At 37.3% G+C, this 8659-nt stretch overlaps 1 long non-coding RNA gene across 1 annotated transcript; it reads right to left on the bottom strand.

Annotated features, from left to right (window-relative positions):
* Positions 1 to 1883: 1883 nt before the first annotated feature.
* LOC102479730 (uncharacterized) lies at positions 1884 to 5670 on the bottom strand. The gene is made up of 3 exons (XR_003547870.1): positions 5599 to 5670; positions 4410 to 4484; positions 1884 to 1986 (listed from the first exon to the last, which is right to left on the bottom strand). It is a non-coding gene; the product is annotated as an uncharacterized LOC102479730 (long non-coding RNA).
* Positions 5671 to 8659: the final 2989 nt, after the last annotated feature.

Raw genomic sequence — 8659 nt, 5'->3', positions numbered from 1 at the left:
CAATCAGAAAAGAGGAAAAAATAAAAGGCATTCAAATAGGAAAAGAAGAAGTGAAACTCTCTCTATTCACAGATGACATGATTGTATACATAGAATTCCCAATGGTTTTCATGAAAGAATTCCTGGAAGTAACACATGAATACAATAAAGTTGCAAGATACAAAATCAAGACACAGAAATCTAAAGGAGGAATGTGGGTTCCTGGACACTAGATTGCAAAACTCAAAACCTCTGATCTTGTTTTTCCTCACCTAAAAGAGATTAAAAATGCTTGCTCAGCCCACCTCGGGAAGAGAAGTAACTAATACAAGAATTATTATATAAATAACATAATAAAATAGTTTTATTATAGAAATCGATAATTAATAACATAATAATGCAAAATATATTTGGTTAATATATTATTAGTTATGTATTAATATATTTACTATTATAATTATATTGTTATAATAATGTGTTGCAATTTTTATAACATTAATATATTTTAATGGTTATTAATATATTATAATATTAATGACATAATAAAAGTTTTAGTTATACTATCAATAAAATAAAAAATTGTTTTGAAAAATAAACACTAACTTATTTTATTTTATTTTATTTTTTTTGGAGAGGTTTTTGCTATAGGACACTTGTGCTGGGCAGAAAGACAGAGGGAGAGAAAGCAAGAAATCATCCCCCAGGGAGGATGGCCATGATGCAGTCCCTTCTCCTCTATTCTCCTCTTGGGATCCCGGGTACGCACACACACACACACCTGGCGTGAGTTTAAGCCACCAGGTCTGGGAGTCAAACACCAATCGACTACATGGGAGTCCAGTGATGTAGCTATGACGCCATGTGCTGATCCCAGCAACACTAACTTTATAGATATAGCAGTGTTATTGATTTTTTGCCCCAGGTTGTTGGGAGAGGCCTGTATTCAAGCAGTCACATTTTGGAGATCACAAAGTTCATGCTAATAAACCTACTCTATCAAAAAACACTGAAAAGAATCCCAATTGTTCTGTGGATAGAAAACCTTGAGATTCAGAGCAAGTTCAGAATTGGACAGTCTAAAAGTGAAGAGCCCTTTACTCTATTAGAAGAGTCAATCAGCAATTTCTGGTTATGGAACTAGAAATTCTTAGACTCCAAATAAAATAGCATCACTTGTATTCTTTTACAAAATTACAAAAACAAAAGGAAAACTGCTCTACTATACTCTATACTTGCCATATAAGGCAGGAGGCACTTGAGACCTAATGCATATAAAACCAGTGAACGAAACTGTGTTGCACTCTATAAACAAGATATCACTGGGTGAAAGCACTGAGCAAAGCACAGTACCCAGTGTGGTCATTCATCTTATTCCTGGCCCCTTCCATTCCCTTCTATTGGTCCTTGACACATATGGAAGTTACATTTCTGAATTGTGTAATATAACAGAGAACCTGACTTTCAGCAAGGGAGTAGTTCAGAAATTTAGGGAGTTTAGTTTTGAATTAATAAATCAATGGGAACCAGCAGTTAGCATAATGGCTATGTCACTGGATTCTCACGTAGTTGACCGCGGTTCACGTCCCCGACCCGGTGGCTTAAAACTCAGTGTGCGCCCAAGATCCCGAGAGGAGAATGGAGGAGAAGGGATTGCGGCGTGACCATCCCCCCTGGGGGGTGATTTCTTGCTTTCTGTCTCTATGTCTCTGTCTGTCTGGCGAGCGCACACGCCCTATAGCGAAAATCTCTCCAAATAAATAAATAAATAAATAAAATCAAGTAAAGAAATTATATTATTAGTTTAAAAATTTATAATTATTGATTTATAAAATTAAAACTAGAAAGTGAAATAAGTTTTAAAAATTATCATCAAGCAATTCAGACTCACGACAACGTGTGGTGTTTGTCAGACATGAACTGTCACAGTGCAGCTTGACTGTCTTGCATACAACCTCAATATTTTTTTTAAATTGGCAGAGGCAGTGGGCCATATAGCTAGGTAAGATCCTATAAACAGAAATACAGAAAATTAAATTAATGGAGAAGGGGTTACTTGAGTATACAGGAGGCAGGGCAAGGCTGAACAAAAAAGATTCTTTGAGGTGTATGGCCTGGACAGTTGGGGTGGAACTGGCTGGCATCCCTCGCTACATTCTGAGTACTGAAATAAACAGGAAGGACAGAGGTGCCCAACAGAAGAGTAGGCATGGTGTTAGGTTTGGTGTGCCTAGAATAGAGGAGACAGGGACTAGAACTAGGTGACATCAGTCTGTAGTTTAATTCTGAAATGTCTTGCCCCAACTCAAACATCTTTCTATGGGCTGAGACTACATAGGAAGAAGGTACCTTGAACAAACCCCCCAACATTTGGAGTTCCTATGTCAATTCCTGTTAGGAGTATTAAGTATTAGAAATTACTTTGGGCACAAAATGCAGTTTAGAGGCCAGTCCCATAGCCTACTGTTTAAAGGGAGCTGAATACCATGTGGTATTATGGTTTGAATCCCAGCCCTGCCAACTTGAAAAACATGTTGGGAGCATTTGCATGCGTGCCCCACAGTCTTGATGGGATAGAGAAATGGAAGAGAAGGTACTGTACCATGATCGCACCTCACCAGGAGAGTGTTCTCCATCTCTGTCTCTATCTCTCTGGTGAGTGGACATACCTTATGGCACTTAAACAAAAAGGCAGCTTAGTTTAACCTATATACATTGTGTGGTTAAGCAATAAGAGAGATCACTTTGGCCAAATCAGGACAGTTTAGGCATTCAAAAGGATATACATAATTAAAGAAGAAACAATGTGCATTCACTATGATACTCAAAAAGAAAAGAGGGGGGAGATTTTTTTTACTAAAATAATGCCAGCTTATAAAAATAGAGAAAATGATAACAAAGTGTCATTGTGTGACAACTAATGCAATAACTGACTCAGACAAGAATTATCACCCTGCAGATTATTTATTAATTTCCAAGAGAAAAAAATCACTTTACCATAGGAAGATCTGCAAGATAGCACTGTAATCAAGTGATCAGACAGCACTATCATGACCACCTGAAGTCATGAGAGAGGAAAGATAATTGACTATATAGTATTCTTCCCCAAAATATTTAACCTGAGTCTAATCACGAGGAAACGGACAAATACAGATTGCAGGGTCATTTATAAGACAATAGATTTAGAGTCTCCAAAATTACCAAATGTCATGAAAGACTAAAAAAAGATAGGAAAACATTTGGACTGCCAGATCTTTGATTGGCTTCTGGGTCCTAACAAAAAGATTTAAGACTGTTATTGGCATCTAGTCAAGACGGCACAACAGAGACCAAAAAGACAAAAAGATACATGCTTATGAACAGACACTCAGCATCACCAGCTTTAAAACCACAATGAGATACATTAGATACCTACTAGAAAGGCTAAAAAATTTTTAATGTAATATAATGATAAGGCAAAGATATGGCACAACTGTGACACTTAAGCTCCACTAGTGGGAACACAAAATGATATAGTCACTTTAGGAACAGTTTAGCAGTTTCTTAAGAAGTTAAATATGGCAGGTAGTATAGTGGTTAAGACATTTTACTCCCACATGGTCTATTGTGGCTTGTGTCTCAGACCTGGTGGCTTGAAACTCATGCTGGGTGCCTGTGCATGTATGCCCAAAATCCTGAGAGAAGAGAAGAGAAGGGATTGTGGCATGGCCATCTACAATGGGTGGGGGTGATTTCTCACTGTCTCTTTCTGTCTATTTCTGTCTCCCCGGTGAGCACATGCACCCTATAGCAAAAACCCTAAAAAGGTAAATATGCTCTTAACATGTAGAACAACTGTCCCACCCCTTAGTATCTGCCCCAAAGAAATTAAAGGACATGTTTACACAAAGACCTGCATGTAAATGTTTTTAGCAGCTTTATTGTTAATAGCCAAAAAATCCTAGAAATACCTCAAATGTCCATCAACTGATGAATGAATAAACAAACTGGTATATCCACACAATTGGAATATGAAACAGCAATAAAAAGTAATGAACTATTGATAAGCCCAAGGACATGAATGACATCTGAAAACATGTATTCTGAGTGAAAGAAGACACATATAAAAGGCTACATATTACATTATTTCAGTTACTGAAAAACGCAAGACCGTAGGGGTAGAAATCATACTGATGGTTTCCAGGGGCTGGTGGTGAGAGGAGGGATTGACTGCAAAGGGACATGAGTGGTCTTTCCAGGGTGCCAGAAATGTTCTGTATCAGGAATGTAGTGGCTACATGACCTCACATTTGTTAAAACTCAAGGAACTGCACACTTAAAAAGGGAGAATTTTATTATGTGAAAATTACACTTCAATAAATAGGACTTAAAAATACTAAGACAAACTTAATAGACACTGAAATAAAATAAGCCTAAGGAAAAAAATAACTTACAGGTTTTGCAATTCAAGAGTCGTCATGAGGATATTCTCAACTGTGGTAAGTGATACTTGTGTTGTTCCCATGTCTCTGAAGGAAAAAGCCCAACCATCATATAAGCTCCGATATAAAATTTCTTTAGTTAAAATGCATATTTCAAGTGTATTAAACAAACTAGCCCAAAAGTATATTTGCTATAGAAGATAATTTTAGAAAGTTATTATTGGATACATTCATTTATCTATATCATCAATTAATGACCTTGGCACTGAAAAGTAGGACTTAAACCATTTTAAAATTTTTACCATTATGGGGACCAGCAGTTGGCATAATGGCTATGTTGCTGGACTCTCATGTAGTTGACTGTTGTTGGAGTCCCAGACCTGGTGGCTTCAACTCACACTGGGTGCATGTGCATGTGTGGCCCAGATCCCGAGAAGAGAATGGAGAAGGGACTGTAGCGTGGTCATCCCCCCTGGGGGGTGATTTCTCGCTTTCTGTCTCACTGTATCTGTCTTTCTGGTGAGTGCACATGCCCTATAGCAAAAACCACTCAAAAAAATTTTTTTACCATCATCTTATTGCTCATTTTCATATTGTATTCACCTCTTTTCATTACTGATTTTCTTCTTTCTTTTTTTTCTTTTTAAGGTATTTGCTATAGGGAGCATGTGCCAGAGAAAGACAGTGAGAAGGAAAGTGAGAAATCACCCCCAGCAGGGGAAGATGGCCACACTCCAATCCCTTCTCCTCTATTTTCCTCTCAGGATTTTAGGCACACATTCACATGTGCCTGGCATGATTTTCAAGCTATTAGCTTCAGGACTTGAACCATGGTTGCTATGTGGGAATCCTGCATCTTAATTGCTACACCACCTGCCAGCCCCTATTTTTTTTTTTCCTTTAAAAAATAATGTACATCTTATATCTCTTTACTTTTGGGGATAAAATTATATTTTCATAGGAGTTCACATGTTCCTTATCTATATGTGTTCTTCAACAGTGCTCTCTCCCTGTTGGTTGTCTCACTCATGATATATCCTTTTTAAATCCTTTTCTTTGCCAATCACTTTTTAAAAATAAGACTCAGTAAAAATTGAAATTACAATTTTTTTATCCTAAATGCAAAATATTTAATCATTGACAAAAGTATAAAGAAGTACAGAAATCACCTCCTAACTCATGAGATTACTGCAATACTTACAGATATTGTAATGGTGATAATTTAAAAAGATATGAATTTTCAACAGTTGTCAGAGGATTGCGACTGAGAATTCTGAAAAATACAATGGTTAAATTATCTGCATTTTTTTCTTTTTTTAAAAAGAATTCTTTAAATAATGACTTTGTATTTAACTTTATTTATTTATTATTTTTAATTTGACCAGAGGGGGGGAATGAGAAAGACACAGAAAGAGGGAAAGTGAAGCCACCAGGCCTGGGACTTGAACCACGATTGGCCACGTGGGAGTCCACTGCCTCTAACCACCATGCCATCTGCCAGCCTCTTTTTAAGAGATTTTTGCTATAGGGCATGTGTGTTTTCCAGAGAGACAGAGAGATACAGAGACAGCACTAAATCACCTCCCCAGGGAGAATGGCCATGCTGCAATCCCTTTTCCTCCAATCTCCTGTTGGGATTTTGGGCATGCATATACATGCGTCCAGCACAAGTTTTAAGCCTCCAGGTGCGGGACTCAAACCATAGTCAACCAGTAGGGGGTCCAGCAACATAACCATTATGCCATCTGCATTTTCAATATGCGTGATATTGCATGAAAAAATTATGTTCGTTTTTGGGGTATAGAATTTGTAGGTTAAAACACACACAAACACAAACACATTCACATAGAAACAAAATTTTTTTTCTGTTGTAGTTATAAATCACCCTTAGAATCCAGAAAGCATTCTACCTTTGGAAACTACCCAGATCTCTAAAAGCTGAAGTGGAAAACAGAAAGAGAAAAAAGCAATAGGAAAAAAAAAGTGGATAGCAAAGAAAAATATGCTAAAGAACTTTTCAGGTTCACCCTAGAAATAACTATGGTGGTAGGAGTCCTTGCTCTGTAGGAACCACTATTTCCAGTGTCCTCCCTAATTCAAATGCCTGTCTTTCATCTTTCGAAAATTGTAAAAATTGATGATTTAAACTACTCAGTTAGGAAACAGGACCAGTTATTAGGCTTTGGAGCCAAAGAGAAAGGGGTAAATCTAAAGGAAGAGCCAGCCTAAACTGTACTTCCTCCCATCACATATTCTCATTTGTGTTCTTGTACCACGTCACAGCCTTGGTTACACTGACATAATCACCTGCTTACTTGTCAGTCTCCTGGACTGTCAGCTCCTTGAGTGCAGGGACTACACCTGAATGTCAAGGTCATCCCCATGCCTGACAGAGTGCTTGAAATTTACTAGGTATTTAATAAATGTTTGTTGAATAAACATTTTGTTTACATAGCAATTAAAGGAATAAATTCATTTTTGGATGAAAATCTATTCCAAAATCCCAAAATAGATTTTCTTTTTCAATTCTTTAAAGTAAGTAAGCAAAAAAAAAAAAGAGAAACAAGGAAAAAAAGAAAATCTGTCTTTGGATTAACTTAAGAATTATTAACACACTTTTGTACAATATTATAAAGATAATCATTAGCATTGGTATCTGTTGGGATACCAGGCCTCTATAATCAGCATTTCACATTTAACTCGTAGAATAACCTTATATGGTAGCTATTATTCCATTTTACAAATGAGGAAACTGAGGCAAAGCAGTTATGTGACCTGTTCTAGGTTGCCAAGCTAATGAGGGGCAAAGCTGGAATTTGAACTCAGTTCTAACTCCAAAATCTGTGTTGAACCTATAGAGAGAAAAGGGATTTTATTAATCTATTTATTTATTTTAATCAATCAGTGTAACTTATATATTAATTTTTAAGAAGAATTATTTTATTTCACTTTATTTATTTATTTTAATTTGACCAGAGAGGCACAGAGTGAGAGAGGGAGGAACAGTGAGAAAGCGAGTCACCAGGTCCAGGACTCGAACTGTGGTCAGTCACGTAGGAGTCCAGCGTCCTTAACCACCATGCCATCTGCAGGCCTCTATTTATTTATTTATTTTGAAAGAGGTTTGCTATAGGGAGCATGTGCTCACCAGAGAGACAGAAAACGAGAAATAACCTCCAGGGAGCATGGCCATGCCGCAATCCCTTCTTCTCCATTCTCCTCTCAGGATTTTGGGCACACATGCACACGTACCCAGTGTTGAGTTTTAAGCCATCTACCCAGTGTTGGGTTTCAAGCCGTTGGGTCTGAGTTGAACTGCAGTTGACTACATGGGAGTCCAGCAATATAACCATTTCACCTTCTGCTAGTCCCCAAAGGGATTTTAAATAGCTTTTACTCTGACCTTAATAGTGAGAGGAATATAGAAACACCTTTTCAAATTTTACTCATCTGGAGAGCCTCTGTGATCATTATAGTTCTCATTTTATTGCTTTTCGCCAATTACTGCCCATGATTAAATATTTAATTAGCCTCTGGTGTTGAGACTTCAGAGATTAAAAAACATGTTATAGGTGACATCAGTGAAAATGGTAAAGAAAGACATCTGAAAACTAACTCCTCCAAAAACATACAATAAAAACAAAAAGGCAAAAATGATCAGAGTGACATTTTTAGAACTCTGGAAATTTAATCAAAGGTTTGCAGCAATTCAAGGAGTATAAAGACATCTGAAAACTAACTCCTCCAAAAACATACAATAAAAACAAAAAGGCAAAAATGATCAGAGTGACATTTTTAGAACTCTGGAAATTTAATCAAAGGTTTGCAGCAATTCAAGGAGTATTTATTCAAGAAACAATGGCTGGATCTCTGTAAGAATGGTGAGATCTGTGTTGTTTTAACTTGCCCTAGACTAGTCTTTACTCCTCTGCTCTGTGGTAGCCTTGAGGAATAGCCCATGCCCACAGCACAGAGGGAGCAGAAGGGAGCTGGTTCTCCTTCAAAGCCTCCTTCCCAGGGAACAGTAGTTATTTGACCTGTCTGCTGGTTCCCGGAAACACCTCCCTTGAAAGGTTTGTCTTTATTTGACCTCAGTGAGACCTGTCTAGGTCTAAAAGTCTTCCCAGAGGGAGTTTTTGGAGAACAATTACAGGCAAGCATTTTAACATGGAAGCTGTGTGAAGCAATGAATAATAATAGTTGGGGGAAAATGAAATTCACAGGAAAAGCAGAGTAACATGATGCTCATAGGAACTTTGAAA

Source organism: Tupaia chinensis, unplaced genomic scaffold (assembly GCF_000334495.1).
Source record: "Tupaia chinensis unplaced genomic scaffold, TupChi_1.0 Scaffold145662_1, whole genome shotgun sequence".
Classification (NCBI taxonomy): Eukaryota; Metazoa; Chordata; class Mammalia; order Scandentia; family Tupaiidae; genus Tupaia; species Tupaia belangeri.
Note: the sequence above shows the minus strand (reverse complement) of the source record. Positions and strands in the feature narration are given on the sequence as shown.